The 15,511-nt window shown below is 37.3% G+C and overlaps 1 long non-coding RNA gene across 1 annotated transcript; it reads left to right on the top strand.

Moving 5' to 3' along the window:
• Nucleotides 1-4,237: 4,237 nt before the first annotated feature.
• On the top strand, nt 4,238-4,878 carry LOC138895043 (uncharacterized). The gene is made up of 2 exons (XR_011409256.1): nt 4,238-4,464; nt 4,553-4,878. It is a non-coding gene; the product is annotated as an uncharacterized lncRNA (long non-coding RNA).
• Nucleotides 4,879-15,511: the final 10,633 nt, after the last annotated feature.

Consider the following 15,511-nt stretch of genomic DNA (forward strand, 5'->3'; position numbering starts at 1 on the left):
ATTTTCAACCTTAAAGAGAAGTTTTGGTTTATTGAGATTATCGTCTTGCCTAGTATCGAGATAGGTGCCATCACGACAGATTGGGATTTTGGGTCGTGACACCCGAATTTTACTAGTTCCCAAAATTTCCAAAAACATTCGCCAGAGTTTTCTTTGCAACTGAGCCTATCCACCTGCTAGAAAATCCCATAAACCAATCCTAACAATACATATATAATCCAATCAATGTAACATAACATGAAAACAATACTAACAGTGGCCTCATAAGCAATATATTTCTAGAAAATGAACGACATAAACATCAACTATTCAGGTAATACGTAACTCATTGCAGTTAAGCTCCCAACATTTTCATAAAACACCGAAATGAATGTTTAAATTAAAGATGACATTTTGGGTCATCACAATTATACATCATAATAAGTAATTTTTGACCTATATGCACAATATAATTTTTCGATGAAGGGTATTTGATTGATCATCTTGATCCTGCCCATAGCTCTACTATTGACATATCCCATAATAATTAATTATGAATTTAAGTTTTATTCATTAAAATTGTATTTTTTTACATAATCAGATTGGTCACATATAAGATAATTATGGATAAAGTTTTACGCTAAATATAAATTAGCAATAAAATAAATATTTTTTTGGTAATTATCAGATTTTATTACCAGGGAAAAATATTTACAAGTAAAGCAAAAAAAAAACCTAGAGTTGACATAAGACCCAATTCTAGTATAAACAGACTTCGACTAGCTATATCTACTTCATCTCCAATCTACTTCCCAAACAATTACAGACTCAGATAGAAGTTTAATTTCTGCATATGCTTCCCTAACTTTGCCTTCATGCTACCACGAAAATGAACTTCTTGCACAATTGATCTTGCTATGTCTTCTGGTGTCCTCTTTTTTTGTTGGAATATATTGTAGTTCCTCTCTTACCATATGTGATAAGTAGTACAAGCCAAGCTCATTCTATAGATTTCTACCAGTGAGTTTTTGGCATTAGCTTGCATTCTAGCCCAGCTTATCTCCTCCCTCCATCCCACAGGACTTCTTCTGATGCCGAGCCACTTTAAAATATACATCCGTACCTTTGCGGATATGCAGCAGTTGAAAAATAAGTGTTGGTGACTCTCTTGCTCAACTTCACACGTTGCACAAATAGTATCATTCCGTATACCCCATTTTATTAGTCTATTTTTGGTGTACATCCTCTCTTGTATCGCTAGGAATAATATGAATATCTACTTTGGGTTTGCTTGAGTGTTACAGATCAACTTCTTCCAGCTTACTTTAGGGAAGTCCCCACTAAGCATGTTGTACATTCTCCTTATAGAGTATTTTCCTTCTACCACAGCATCTTCAATCTTCAAGGTTGCCTTCTCCAGATATTTCTTCGTATTAATAATCTTTCGAATGGTCCACGAGGCATTCTTAACATCCATAGCACTAATATCCCTACCTTTCACATAATAAATGTGCACCCACTTAATTCATAACTTGTCCATCTTTTGAGACAAATTCCAGTAATGTTTCAGAATTGCAGCTCTATTCCATACTTGCACATCTGTGATGTTTAGTCCCCCAGATGTCTTAGGTAAATACAATTGATTCCATGCCACCAATGCCTTTTTCTTAGATTCTGTATTTCCCATCCAAAGGAAAGTTCTACATACTGCTTCCACTTTGTTAATGACCTTCTTAGGCAGTAGAAAAATCTGAGACCAGTAAGTGAATTACTTTTAGCACACTTTTAATTAATTGCAACCTCCCTGCATATAATAGAAATTTTACAGTCCAATTGGTTATTCTTCCAAGCATTTTGTCAATCAATGGTTGGCAATGTGCTACAGTCAGCCTTGTAGAGCTTAATGGCACTACAAGGTACTTAAAAGGCAAGGTACCAACAGAGAAACCAAGTTGTTGTACTATCTCATGCTGCACCTGGTTAGGCACCCCTCCAAAGTATATGCTACTTTTGTTTATGTTTGCTATCAGACCTGATGCCTTGAAAAACTGTTGAAAATATTCAAATAGCAGCTTAGCTGATACCACATCACCTTTGCAGAACATAAGGAGGCAAAACCTAGTTGTATTATGCCTAGTTTTTCACATCGAGGATGATAACTGAAGTTTGGCTCCTCCTTTAGTGTTCTGAGCAGTCTAGTAAGATACTCCATGGCAAGTACAAATAAGTATGGGGATAATGGACCCCCCTGCCTGAGTCCATTTTTATCCTCAAATGGTGGTGTTGGATTTCCATTTATAACTATCGAATAGGAAACTGTTCTGATGCAGCTTCTAATCCATGTGATGAACCTTTCTGGAAAATTCATACTTGATAAGATCTGCTCTAGAAAACCCCATTCCAATGAGCCATAGGCTTTTTGCATATCCACTTTGATCATAATCCTTGGTGATACTCCTTTCCTCTCATATCCTTTAATAATTTTATGGCTTAGAACCACATTGTCATGTATCACCCTTCCGGGAACAAAAGCATTTTGGCTGCAATCTACTAGTGAATCCATGACCTGTTGTAATCTGTTGGTAATCATTTTGGAAATGATTTTGTACAATATTGTGCAACAAGAGATTGGTCGATACTCCTTGATAGTGGCAGGTTCTTTACCTTAGGTATCAATGTGACTGAAGTGCAGTTTATAGGTCTATACATATCAGCTGTTTCAAAGAACCTAAGTACTTCAGTTGTTACCTCCTCTCCCAGTATGTGCCATATTTTCTGAAAGAACATTGAATTAAATCCATCACACCCTGGAGCATTCAGAGTGTCTATCCCTTCCAATGCTTGATACACTTCTTCTTTTGTGAATGGACTTATTAGTTGAAACTGTTGAGCTCTGTTCAATATTGGTCCCTCCTTCATGATCTTTGGATCGATGGCATGTATGCAATTCTGGCTTGAGCCTAATAGGCCTTTGTAGAAGCCAATTATCTCTTCTTTGATCTCCTCTGGCTTTTGCAATATCCTTCCTTCCGTGGAGGATTTAAGTTGCTTTATATAATTTTGTGCTCTTCTTCCCTTCATGTTGGCATAGAAGTATGCTATATTGGAATCACCCAGCTTGAGTCATTGGACCCTTGACTGTTGCCTATAAATGCTTTCTTCTATTATACTCTACTTTTCAAGTTGCTTTTTTAGTTCCTTCTCTTCCTCAAACTTTCCTATAGAATAGCTGATTTCCCTCATTTGTGCTTGCAATTCCTTCAGCTTGTCCCTAATATTCTGAATTTTGTTCTCCATTCCTATAAACTCCTTGATGTTTAAGCTCTTCAAGGCTTCTTTAATTGTCTTCAGCTTTAACCATATGCTCATCATGCCTTGTGCATGCCTTTGACTTGACCACCTGCTCTTGACTTTATCTGCAAACTCAGGATGGTTTGCTAGGTAATTCAGAAATCTAAAAGGCTTCTTACTTTTATTGTTGTCCTCTCCAATCTCAATACTTAGTGGAGTAGTCCGAGAAGTATATATCCTTGATATGGACTTGCAAAGGAGGCATGGTATTCATCCACTGTGCATTCACTAGTGCTCTATCTATCTTACTATAAACATGGCTATTGGTCCATGTAAATGTTCTTCCAGTGGTTTGAAGCTCTGCAACCCCACATTCTTCTATGAACCTTCTGAAATCCCTGGTTTCATATTCTTGTACCTCATTTCCTTGTGTTCTGTCCTCCACATCTAGGACTGAATTAAAGTCCCCATTATCATCCCAGGGTAGATCATTAGCTCCTCTATTTCCTTCAGTTTCCTCCATAGGTCTTTCCTAGCCAGAACATTATACAATTCATACACTGGTGAAAATTGAATGATTATATTAGTATGTCTAGATTGTATTATCCCATGAATTAGCTAATCATGGATCTTCATGACGGTAAATTTAACTTCAGTAGGGTCCCATATTATCCATATATGATCTCTAGTTATATTAGATCCGCTGGTGCACCATTCCCAGCCATAAGCTATTTTGCTTACTATCTTGGCAGCCTTATTGCTATTAACTCTATGCTCTGAGATAGCTATTAAATTTACTTTATTCTCATTCAAAAACTCCTTCAACTCCTTTTGCTTGTATACTTTGTTTATTCCCCTAACACTCCATGTGACGATCTTCATGTGGAATGCTGAGATGATTGGGGTCTTCCTTCATTCCTACCATAATTACATAGCCCTTCCATATCTACTTTCCCTTTGTCTGCTTGTGTATTGGTTTCTCACAGTGGATCAAAACCATTGTTAGTAGGCATTTGGCTTGTTGCTATACTAACATTTTTATTGCCTTTGTTTGCAGACTTCCTTCTTACTTCTTGCCATCCTTCATCATCCTTGGGATCATGCTGTTGAGTTGGTTCAATACCCTCTCCAATCCCATGTTTCTGTACTATCACCTGGCTATGTGGCTGTTTGGTCTGCCATATCCATTGCTTGGTCTGATTCTTCTCCCTTGGATTTTGATTTCTCTGCTTTAACTCCTTCCTTGTCTGATGTTGTTTATTTTTTGCACAATAATGTCCAGCTTGCAGGCAGGACTCACAAAATTTCGGCACCCAGTCGTATTGTATCTCCTGCATAAACATCTTCCCATGTGGATCCTTCACGATAATCTTATGTGGTAAGGTCTTTGTTACATCCATCTCAACCAGTATTCCAACATATGATATTCTGTCAATTTTTGTGGTGCAATCATCTATGTACAGTGGGTTCCCAATAGCATTCCAATGCGACTTAGAGTCTCCATTTCCCAGCAATTCAATGGGAGATTTAGCAGCTTAACCCATAGGGGAATTGTTTTTAGGATCTCACTATTGAAATTGAAGTTTGCCGCCCATGCTTTGATGATTATTGGTTTGTTGTTCATCATATGTGGACCCGATGCTATCACTTTATCTCTTTCCCTCAAACTATTAAATCGAAAATATCCCTCATTTTGGTAGTAGATTTTAGGTTTGGGCGTAAATCCCCATTGACCTTCTATGAATCGTTCTACAGTTCCAATTGAGGGATCATCTCCAACAACATAGAAAATCTACTACCATAATGAGGGATATTTTGTAATTTGATTAAATGCACTTCTCCGTGCCTTTCTCAATTTCTGCCAGTTGAAGTTCTACAATTTGTTCACCATTGTGAATCGTTGGAGCTATGAAGCTTAGGCTCATTCCCCTGGTAGCAAATCTGGTGTTGCGCTTTTGCATCAGTGAGGCCTAATCCTTTCCTCACCGCTTCGATTATCAATCCTACATCTATCGCTTTGTTGTTCATTTTTCTCGGCCGCCCTCTCGGCATTTTCTGGTGGTGCGCACGGTAGTTAACTCTAACATGCGCCTGGAGAATTTAACGCTTGTTAATAAAATAAATATGATATTTAATTTTTCATGATATGTTAAGCTACACTAATGTGTAAAAAATCTTTGCACTAACAATTTAAGTCATGTACTCTTACCTAGTAATGTACTCTCTATATTTTGAAAATGGTTAATGACGCTTTTTGGTCCCTCGATTGTTGATAAATTCTGATTTTAGTCCTTGTGAAACCTCACTATGCACATTTAATTTTCAATCAATTGAAATATGCACTTTTGATCCGTTTGCTTGTGAATATTCACCCATTTACCATAAAAATTAACCCTTCCACCACGTAATTGCCCGTGTATTATGTTTAACTTGTATTTTGCTCCATATTTGATGGTAATATAGTTTACCTTTAATGAGGAAATACAAAGACCAAAATTAGAATTTATGAATAATGAGGGACTAAAAGTACTATTTTTCCTTTTGAAAATTTTGTGTGATTACTCATTTTATTATTCAAAGACGATTATAATGTTGTTTAATGCATAATAAACCCCAAAAATATCATAAAAATATAAAAAGCCAAAACCGAGATCCCCAACACTCATACTTAGGGCATCTCTAATGTTAAGCACTACTAGTATCCGTACCCGTGCGATGCGCGGATCGATTCAAAAAAAAAAAGCGAAAAGAGATACATGTATATTGCAGATTAAATTTAGCGATCGCAATCAAAACAATTAAAATAAAAAATAAATAGATGAATTTCATCATATTGTCTCTATATTATTGTTGGCAAGGACTACCAATTCGAAGTGACTTGTTAAAAATGGGCCTAAGCGTGAAATATTTGGTCTTGTTTTTTTATGTAAAACATTTGTTCCTCATTATGAGTTAAAAACTTAGCAGCAGAAGAAGAATCTAAAAGCTTAATTTTTTTCGCGAAAAATCAGCTAACTCATTTAGCTTTGCTAATATATCCAACGGCTTGCTTCTTCCTTTTAATAAGCTACATGACAAAAAAAAAAATTAAAGAGACACCAAATATATACTCCTACTAATCCATAAGGACTTAGAGTATGTTCTACATTTCAATAGAGTTTTTAAATACCTCAAATATCATGGGTTAAATTAGATAAGAACTACTTCATTATAGTGTGCTCTATTGAAGGCAATAGTCTGGTCATAATCTTGTAACCAGAAAAGTTGCTACTGGCATATGGAGCTTATCCGATATTAAAGAATAGATGTGATTTAATGAAGAGGACGAATCTCCAGTAAATTATCCAATCTCCGCAAGAAATAATAGTACTTCTTTCCAATCCTTTCTTCATCAAGGATATCAACTAACGCCGAAAGAATAGTACTTGTTTGCAAGAAATACTTTACAATTTGTAAAAGCAAAAAATGTGATTAAATGACAAATAATATAAGATTGCAATTTGCAATCCAGTCTAGAACATAAGATTTACATCACCTTCGTCTATTAGAATTACTAAAAACATGAAGCAAATGAACTGCTTTAATCGAATTCAATACTCACTGCTACAACCGCAATATCTTAAATCAGAAATGTATAATTACAGTCTGCATGATCAAATTCATATCTTAATAAGCAATTCTTCTCGCGAGAGTAAACGGAAAATCAAAAGCAAAAAGTAAACATAAACTATGAGGAGGAAGTTATATTCTTAAATCTTATTAGCCTTATGCTCTGTTTCAACTACCATTCGCTGCCAATTATTTATTTCCTCTCTTAGAAGATCAAGCCCACCTTCCTTCCTTGGTGCGGTGGGGGAAGGGTGGGAATGAAAGCATTATGGACAATGAAAAAACATACTCATGAAAATATCATTTTCTAACAATATGACATTTGCTTGATATTTTGTAAAATAATTAAAAGCTCACTTCTATAAATACTTCGTATATAATAGAACACATAGATGAAGTTGTGCATGATAATCATAGTCCTATTTCTGATTATATTTCATATAATTGAGTAAAAGAAAAGAGACTATTAAAATGTAAAATGTGAGATAACTTGGAGGGAGAAGTCTGGGTAAAGAAAGTTATAACATAAACTTGAACAAAGAGTCAAAGAGATCATGGCTAAACTTGGAAAGTAAAAGAGTAGAAATCCTACTATGGCATACATAATGTTCAAAATAAAGAACACCACCCTGAGCTAGGGTCCAATACAGAGTGAAAGATAGAAGTTTAAGGGGAAAAGAATGTAGACGGCAATATTTGCAACCAAGATTTATAGCAAATTGACCTGAAAAATCAAGCTGAAAATGAAGAAGTTGTTACTAAAAAAAATGTACTATAGTTTCTGAAAAATCAAGCTGAAAATAAGCAAATTGATTCACCAACTCCAACCTCTAGCAATTCTTTTATCAAGATGCTATATGGAAAATCTAGTTTCTACAGAAAAAAGTGCAAGCAGAATATCAAGAGTGGCCTAAGATTCACATAGTTGACTTCGTGGGTTTATCAAAGAACTTTTCCGTGAGACTTATCCTCTGATTGTGGTGAATGGAAGGGAAATTAGAAAGAGGGAAAATAGAAAATGACTTTTACGTTCGAAACTTGTCGAAGGAAAAAACTTGGTATTTAAATGAAGGGTAGACAACAACTTTGCTTCAAAAAGTTGGTTAGTAGAAGTATGTCTAATGGCTGCTATAAATATTTTGTACTGCTTCTACAGATCACAAAAGAAGAAAAAAAAAGAGGAAAAAGAGCAACCCTCTTTTGTACTGTTTTACTTACTAATAGTAATGATGCAAGCCAAAACAACAAAGAGATTCACAAAGGACACCTAAAAGTAATATAAGTTCAGAATAAAAAGGTAATATTTTTAGTACGTGTCCAGATCAAGGATTGGACTATACACAAGTATTTCCGAAGTAGCTACAATAAAATACCACGCTTGATTGTAGCAAAGTGATTCTGCAAACCAAAACATCCTTGTATATGTTTCTAAGAAGATAAAGAGAAGGAGAAAGAATGATGCAACTTTGCTTTAAAAAGTTAGTTAGGAGAATTATGTCTAATGGTTGCTATAAATATTTTTGTACTGCTTATACATATCACAAGAAAAAAGAAAGAAAATAAAGAGGAATAGGATCAAGCCTCTATTGTACTGTTTTACTTACTAACAGTAATGATGCAAGTCAACATTCTAAACATCAGCATTCCTAGGGAAATAGCAATATAAATATAAAGTAGCTAAATACTTTCAAATAGCTATATTGCTATTTGAAAGGATCTGATAATTCTGTATCAAATAGCTATGTTGCTAAACACTATATATTTATAATATGTCCTTATTTAACTGATTAAGAGGGTACATGCACTTTATAGAATTCCGAAGGAATAGAATTTGCTAACATTTCTTTTCGTTTAGTCCTTCTCATATGTCAGCTTTATTCCAAATAAATGTTTACATTCTGAATTATGCCATGAAAATAATATGAAAATTTAACACCATAACAGTTTGATTTTTAAATTCAAATAATTCCATTATATCTTTACTAATAAAACTTATTCTGACTACTATGTCATACCTTGAAGCAACCAATGAAAAGTGAAATGATGGTTGCTAGTCCTTCCTGCAACTGTACAATTTAAATAAAGTGATTGCCTGCAAATATAGATAAATAATTTAACATTAAAAAAATATCATTTTACTGAAAATTTTCAATAGAGATTTGTCAGATTACACATTCATATACCAACAAAATAGAACGATGTAATATTATCAAGCTATTTTTTTAGTCTACAAAATTTATTTTTATGACGTTGTTTATTCTCCCAAGAAAAGAAAAGTAAAAGATAAAAGTGAAGATGAAGATTCAACAAATTATCTACACAATTGTAAGAGGACCAAACAACTCAAAACACCAAGTCATCTACTAAATTACGATATATGAAAAAGCATAGTACAGCAAAAACAGAATACTAAAGCTTAAAAATCATAGCAGAAGGAACTTTAAATGATAAACAATAGTAACCATGTAAACGGCCTATGTTACTGTCATTCATCATACGCAAGAATTCATAAGAAGCATCAAATTTTCCCATTTTACAATACCCATCAATGAAAGCAGTATAGGTAAAGTTTCCCACTTCAAGTGTCTTTCCTAAAGAAATCCTATGTGTCTGTTCATTCTATAGCCTTCCAAACAATGAGTTGTATACCACCATAGTAAATATAGGATGGGGAATTAAGTTCCTAAAAATTTACTAAAAGATGTGTAACTAACAAAATAAAAATTATCAATGTTCCTTTGTTAGAGTTTTCATTTGTCATGTGATGTCATTCTGATCATTAGCTAAAATAGATGTACAAACCCATTTCCTTAAGTTGTTGCTTGAACTTTTGGATAAGAGATCTGCCAACACTTGCGTGAATGTGGTCGCCCTACAAAAATACTCAATTAGTTAAATGAAAAAGTTATTCCGTATATGACTTTTATAGATGAAACTCAATTCTTAGTAGTGTATTTCTAATTTTATTGAACAATTTAGAACAGAAAAGAAAGAAGCAAAAAGAACGAAAAGCGAAATATTGCTTGTGAAGTGGATAGGGGCAGTGAGATAAAGAATTGACTTATTTCCCCACAACTGTGATATCCCACAATAGATAGACGTCTACCTGCTACGAATTAGGCATTGTGTTTAAATTAAAAATTATAAAAGCTATTGAACTTTGTGGCTGTGTCGACGACAAAGCAAACATACCTTCATAAACGCATATCAAACATTGCAGCATCAATTAGTAGGAGAACCATAATATGCTTATAATGTACCAAATCATCTATGATAACATGGTTCAGTGAACTTACAATGAAAAAGATAGAATAGCTTCTATCCAGAATTCCCACTTGATGTTGTCACAACCCGAAATTTCCCACCAACGGGACCGTGATGACACCTAACATTTCACTTGCTAGGCAAGCCAACGTTAGAGATTATTAAACCAATTCCTTATTTCCATTCAGTAATTAAAAATACTTAACTAAAATGAAATATAATGAGTGCGAAATATCATAAAAACTGTACTAATCACTACCACCCGGATCTGGAGTCACAATTCACAAGCATTTTAGAATTTACTACAAATAGTAGTCTGAAGAAATACAACTGTCTAAATGAAAGAAACAGAAGAACACAAAAGAAAGACGGGGACTTCAAGATCTTTGAACGCCGACAGGTCTACCTTGAGTCACCGGACAGCGGACAAATAGCAAAATCTCGATCAACCCGAGCCGGTATCAAAATCTGCATAGAAAGTGCAGAATGCAGTATCAGTACAACCGACCCCATGTACTGGTAAGTGTCGAGCCTAATCTCGATGAAGTAGTGATGAGGCAAAGGCAAGGCACCTACAAATCAACCCGTATAATTTAACAGTATATATACAAATAACATAAATGAAGAACTAAACAGGAAACGTTGGGAGGGAAACATACTGAGGGGAATACAAAATAAAAAACTACAACAGAATGATCACCGGAGCAGTCAATATACCATGAATCAATAGGAATAGTGAATACATTAAGGAAAAATGCACGGCATCACCCTTCGTACTTTTACTCTCAATCTCACCATAAAATTAATAGAAACGGCACGGCATCACCCTTCGTGCATTAACTCTCAAAATATGGCACGACATCACCCTTTGTGCATTAACACTCACAATATGACACGGCATCACCCTTCGTGCATTAATATTCACAATATGGCATGGCATTACCCTGCGTGCATTAATACTCACAATATGGCATGGCATCACCCTTCGTGCATTAATACTCACAATATGGCACGGCATCACCCTTCGTGCATTAATACTCACAATATGGCACGGCAAGACCCTTCGTGCATTAACACTCTCCCTTACCATAATACAATACATAAATAACAACAGGGAGATAGAATAACAAGTACAAACCTTACTTCCACATTTGGTTCCATAACATCAATCTCAACTTTGAAATAAAAACTCAATTATCACAAGAAAATCCGTAAACATGATAATGACGATCAATTGAACAACACTTGTATAACACATCGCAATTAGGCATAGGAATGAGACAATATAAGAAAAATTGAGAAACATGAAAAATAGATAAATTGGCAGTGCATAAGTACTCGTCACCTCACATATACACCGCTCACATGAATTTCACTTAGGAAGTAATCTAAGGTTCCTAATTCCCTCAAGTCAGGGTTAGACACAACACTTACCTCGCTCCGAAGGCCACTTAATTCTCAATCACAGCTTTTTCTTTGGAATTCACCTCCAAACCACTCGTATCTATTCAAATATGACTCAATAATATCAAATATTGCTAAAGGAATCAATTATATTGCATAAATTAAATTTCCTAAATTTCCCTCCAAAAAGTCGTAAATCGACCCCGGACCCGCTTGGTCAAAACCCGAGTTTCGGACCAAAATAAATTTATCCATTCACCCCCGAGTCCGAATATATAATTAGTTTTGGAATCCGGCCTCAAATTGAGGTCTAAATCCCCAAATTTCTGAAATTTCTAGTTTCTACCCAAAACCCCTAATTCTACCATGAAAACCTTAGATTTTAGGTTAAAATCTTGTAAAATGTAGTGAAAGATTAAAAGAAACCAGTTTAGAATCACTTACCTATGATTTGGGGAAGAGATGGTCTTTGGAAAATCGCCTCTTGTGTTTTAGGTCTTGAAAATTTGGGAAATGAATAAAAATTCCCGTCCAAAAGTCATTTTGTTCAGCTGCAGACGTCGCATTTGTGACTTGAGCTGCGAAGCTCACAATTGCGAAAGGGCTATCGCAATTGCGAAGCCTTCATCCCGCTGCCCTTCGCAAATGCGAGGAAAGTGTCGCAATTGCGATCACTGACCTCGCAAATGCGGACAAAAGATCACATTTGCGATCCATACCCCTCCGAGACTCCCTTCACAAATGCGAAGAAAAGTTCACAATTGCGAACACAGGCTGGCCCAGCTTCTCTTCGAATTTGCGATGAGAAGTTCGCAAATGCGACCTCAACAGTGATCGCAAATGCTAACCCTGACCTCGCATTTGCGAGGTCTGAGGCCTGCAACACAGCTGAAGCACACTAGCTATTTTTCTAAATCCAAATCACTCCGTAGCCTATCCAAAACTAACCAGAGCCCTCGGGGCTCCAAACCAAACATGCACGCAAGTCTAAAAATATCATACGAACTTGCTCGCGCGATCAAATCGCCAAAATAACACTTAGAACTATGAATTTAGTACTAAATCAAATGAAATTCTCAAGAACACTTTAAAATTTCTATTTTCTTAACTGGACGTCCGAATCACGTCAAATCAACTCCGTTTCACACCAAATTTCATATACAAGTCTTAAATATCATAATGAACCTGTACCGAGCTCTGAACTAAAATACGGACCCGATACTAACAATGTCAAATATCAATAAATTCTTAAAAATAAATAATTTTCAGACTTTCAATTTTCATTAAAAATTCATAACTCAAGCTAAGGACCTCCGAATTCAATTCCGGGCATACGCCCAGGTCCCATAATTTGATACGGACCTACCGGGACCGTCAAAATATGGATCCGGGCCTGTTTATAAAAAATATTGACCGAAGTCAACTAAAATCAACTTTTAAGGCAAAAATTCTTATTTTTATTAGTTTTCAACATAAAAGCTTTCCGAAAACCTCCCCGGACTGTGCACGCAAATCGAGGAGGGTAAAATGAGATTTTTAAGGCTTAAGAGCGCAGATGCGAGTTCTAAAACATAAGATGACCTTTTGGGTCATCACAATCTCCACCTCTAAAACAATCGTTCGTCCTCGAACGGACATAGAAAAGTACCTGGGCTGGTGAAAAGGTGGGAATATCTACTCCGCATATCGGATTCGGACTCCCAAGTAGCTACCTTAATAGGCTGACCTCTCCACTGCACTCGAACTGAAGGGCAACACTTTGATCTTAACTAGCGAACCTGCCGGGCTAGAATAGCCACCGGCTCCTCCCCGTAAGTCAAATCCTTGTCCAATTGGACAGATTTGAAATCTAACACGTGGTACGGGTCACCATGATATTTTCGGAGCATAGACACATGGAGCACCGAATGAACCGCTGATAAACTAGGTGGTAATGCAAGCTTGTAGGCTACTTCACCCACCCTTTCAAGAATTTCAAAGGGTCCAATATACCTAGGGCTCAACTTGCCCTTCTTTCCGAACATCATTACACCTTTCATAGGTGAAACCCGGAGCAATATTCTTTCTCCAACCATGAATGCAATATCAAGATCTTTCCTGTTCACTTCAGTTGTGCTCCTTCAGAGGACCCCTAGGAGTATCTTGACAGTTGTCACGAGGTTCTATGAAACATGGGTATAGTGGAGACCAATAGGGTCGATTTTGCTGCATTTCAGATGACTGATTCCGCCAAGAAATGGTGGAGAGATTATTTGTTGACTAGACCAGTTAGGTCGCTTGCTCTTACTTGGGACCAGTTCTCTCAGCTCTTCATAGAGAAGTTTCTGCCTATCACATTGAGAGAGGAGTGTCACCGTCAATTTGAGCGTCTCCAGCAGGGCAGTATGACTGTTACTCAATATCAGACCCGTTTTGTGGATTTGGCCCGTCATGCTATTCTTCTGCTTCCCACCGAGAGAGAGAGGGTGAAGAGGTTTATTGATGGACTTGCTCAGCCTATCAGATTGCAGATGGCTTAGGAGACTGGGAGTGAGATTTCCTTTCATGCGACTGCTAATGTCGCCAGACGAGTCGAAATGGTTCTTACTCAGGGAGGTCAGGGGTCTGACAAGAGACCTCTTCATTCCGGTGAGTTCAGCGGTGCCTCACCTAGAGGCAGGAGTACTTTTGGTAGAGGACATCCTCCCAGGCTATTTCATTCAGCGCTTCAGGCATCCCACAGTGCCTCAGGTGGTCGTGGCCCCCAGATGCATTATTCCGACTAGCTAGCCTATAGTGCACCACCAGCTCCTATTAGTGCACCTCCACTCCAGAGTTATCAGGGTGGTTATTCGGGTCGACATGGTCAGTTTCAAGGTCATCAGTCACCGCAACTGAGGCTATGTTATACTTGTGGTGATCCGAAACATATTGCTAGATTTTGCCCTCGAGCAACGGGTAACTCACAACATCAGAGTTCTTGTGCTATGGTTCCGGCACCAGTTGCTACACCACCTGCTCAGCCAGTCAGAGGCAGGGGTCAGGTAGCCAGAGGTAGGGGCCAGGCAGTTAGAGGTGGAGGTCAGGTCGTTAGAGGTGGAGACCAGCCAGTTAGAGGCCGTCCCAGGGATGTAGTTCAGGGTGGTGGGGCCCAGACCTGGTGTTATGCTTTCCCAGCCATGCCTGAGGCTGAGTCATCTGACGCTGTTATCACAGGTACTATTTCAGTTTGCAGTAGAGATACTTCAGTTCTATTTGATCCGGGATCTACTTACTCCTATGTGTCATCCTATTTTGCTTCCTATTTGGTTGTGCCCCGTGATTCTTTGAGTGCTCCTGTGTATGTGTACACACCAGTGGGAGATGCTATTGTTGTAGATCGTGTTTATAGTTCATGTGTGGTTGCCATTGGGAGTCTTGAGACTCATGTAGATCTTCTACTTTTTGACATGATTGATTTTGATGTCATACTGGGTATGGATTGGCTGTCACCTTATCATGTTATATTAGATTGTCACGCCAAGACGGTGACCTTAGCCTTCCAGGGGTTGCCTCGATTAGAGTGGAGAGGGAATCTTGGCCATTCTGCCAGTAGGGTTATCTCTTATGTGAAGGCTCGGCATATGGTCGAGAAGGGGTGCCTAGCTTATTTGGCTTATGTCCGCGATTCTAGTGCGGAGGTTCCTTCCATAGATTCAGTGCCGGTTGTTCGTGAGTTTCCAGAGGTGTTTCCTGCAGACCAGCCGAGGATGCCACCCGATAAGGATATTGATTTCTACATTGATTTGGCTCTGAGCACTCAACCTATTTCCATTCCGCCATATCGCATGGCCCCGCCAGAGTTGAAAGAATTGAAGGAGCAGTTGCAAGATTTGCTTGATAAGGGCTTCATTAGACCTAATGTCTCACCCTGGGGTGCACCCGTGTTGTTTGTGAAGAAGAAGGATGGATCGATGAGGATGTGTATAAATTGCCGAGGATTGAT

This window comes from Nicotiana tomentosiformis, chromosome 7, assembly GCF_000390325.3.
Source record: "Nicotiana tomentosiformis chromosome 7, ASM39032v3, whole genome shotgun sequence".
In the NCBI taxonomy this organism is placed as follows: domain Eukaryota; kingdom Viridiplantae; phylum Streptophyta; class Magnoliopsida; order Solanales; family Solanaceae; genus Nicotiana; species Nicotiana tomentosiformis.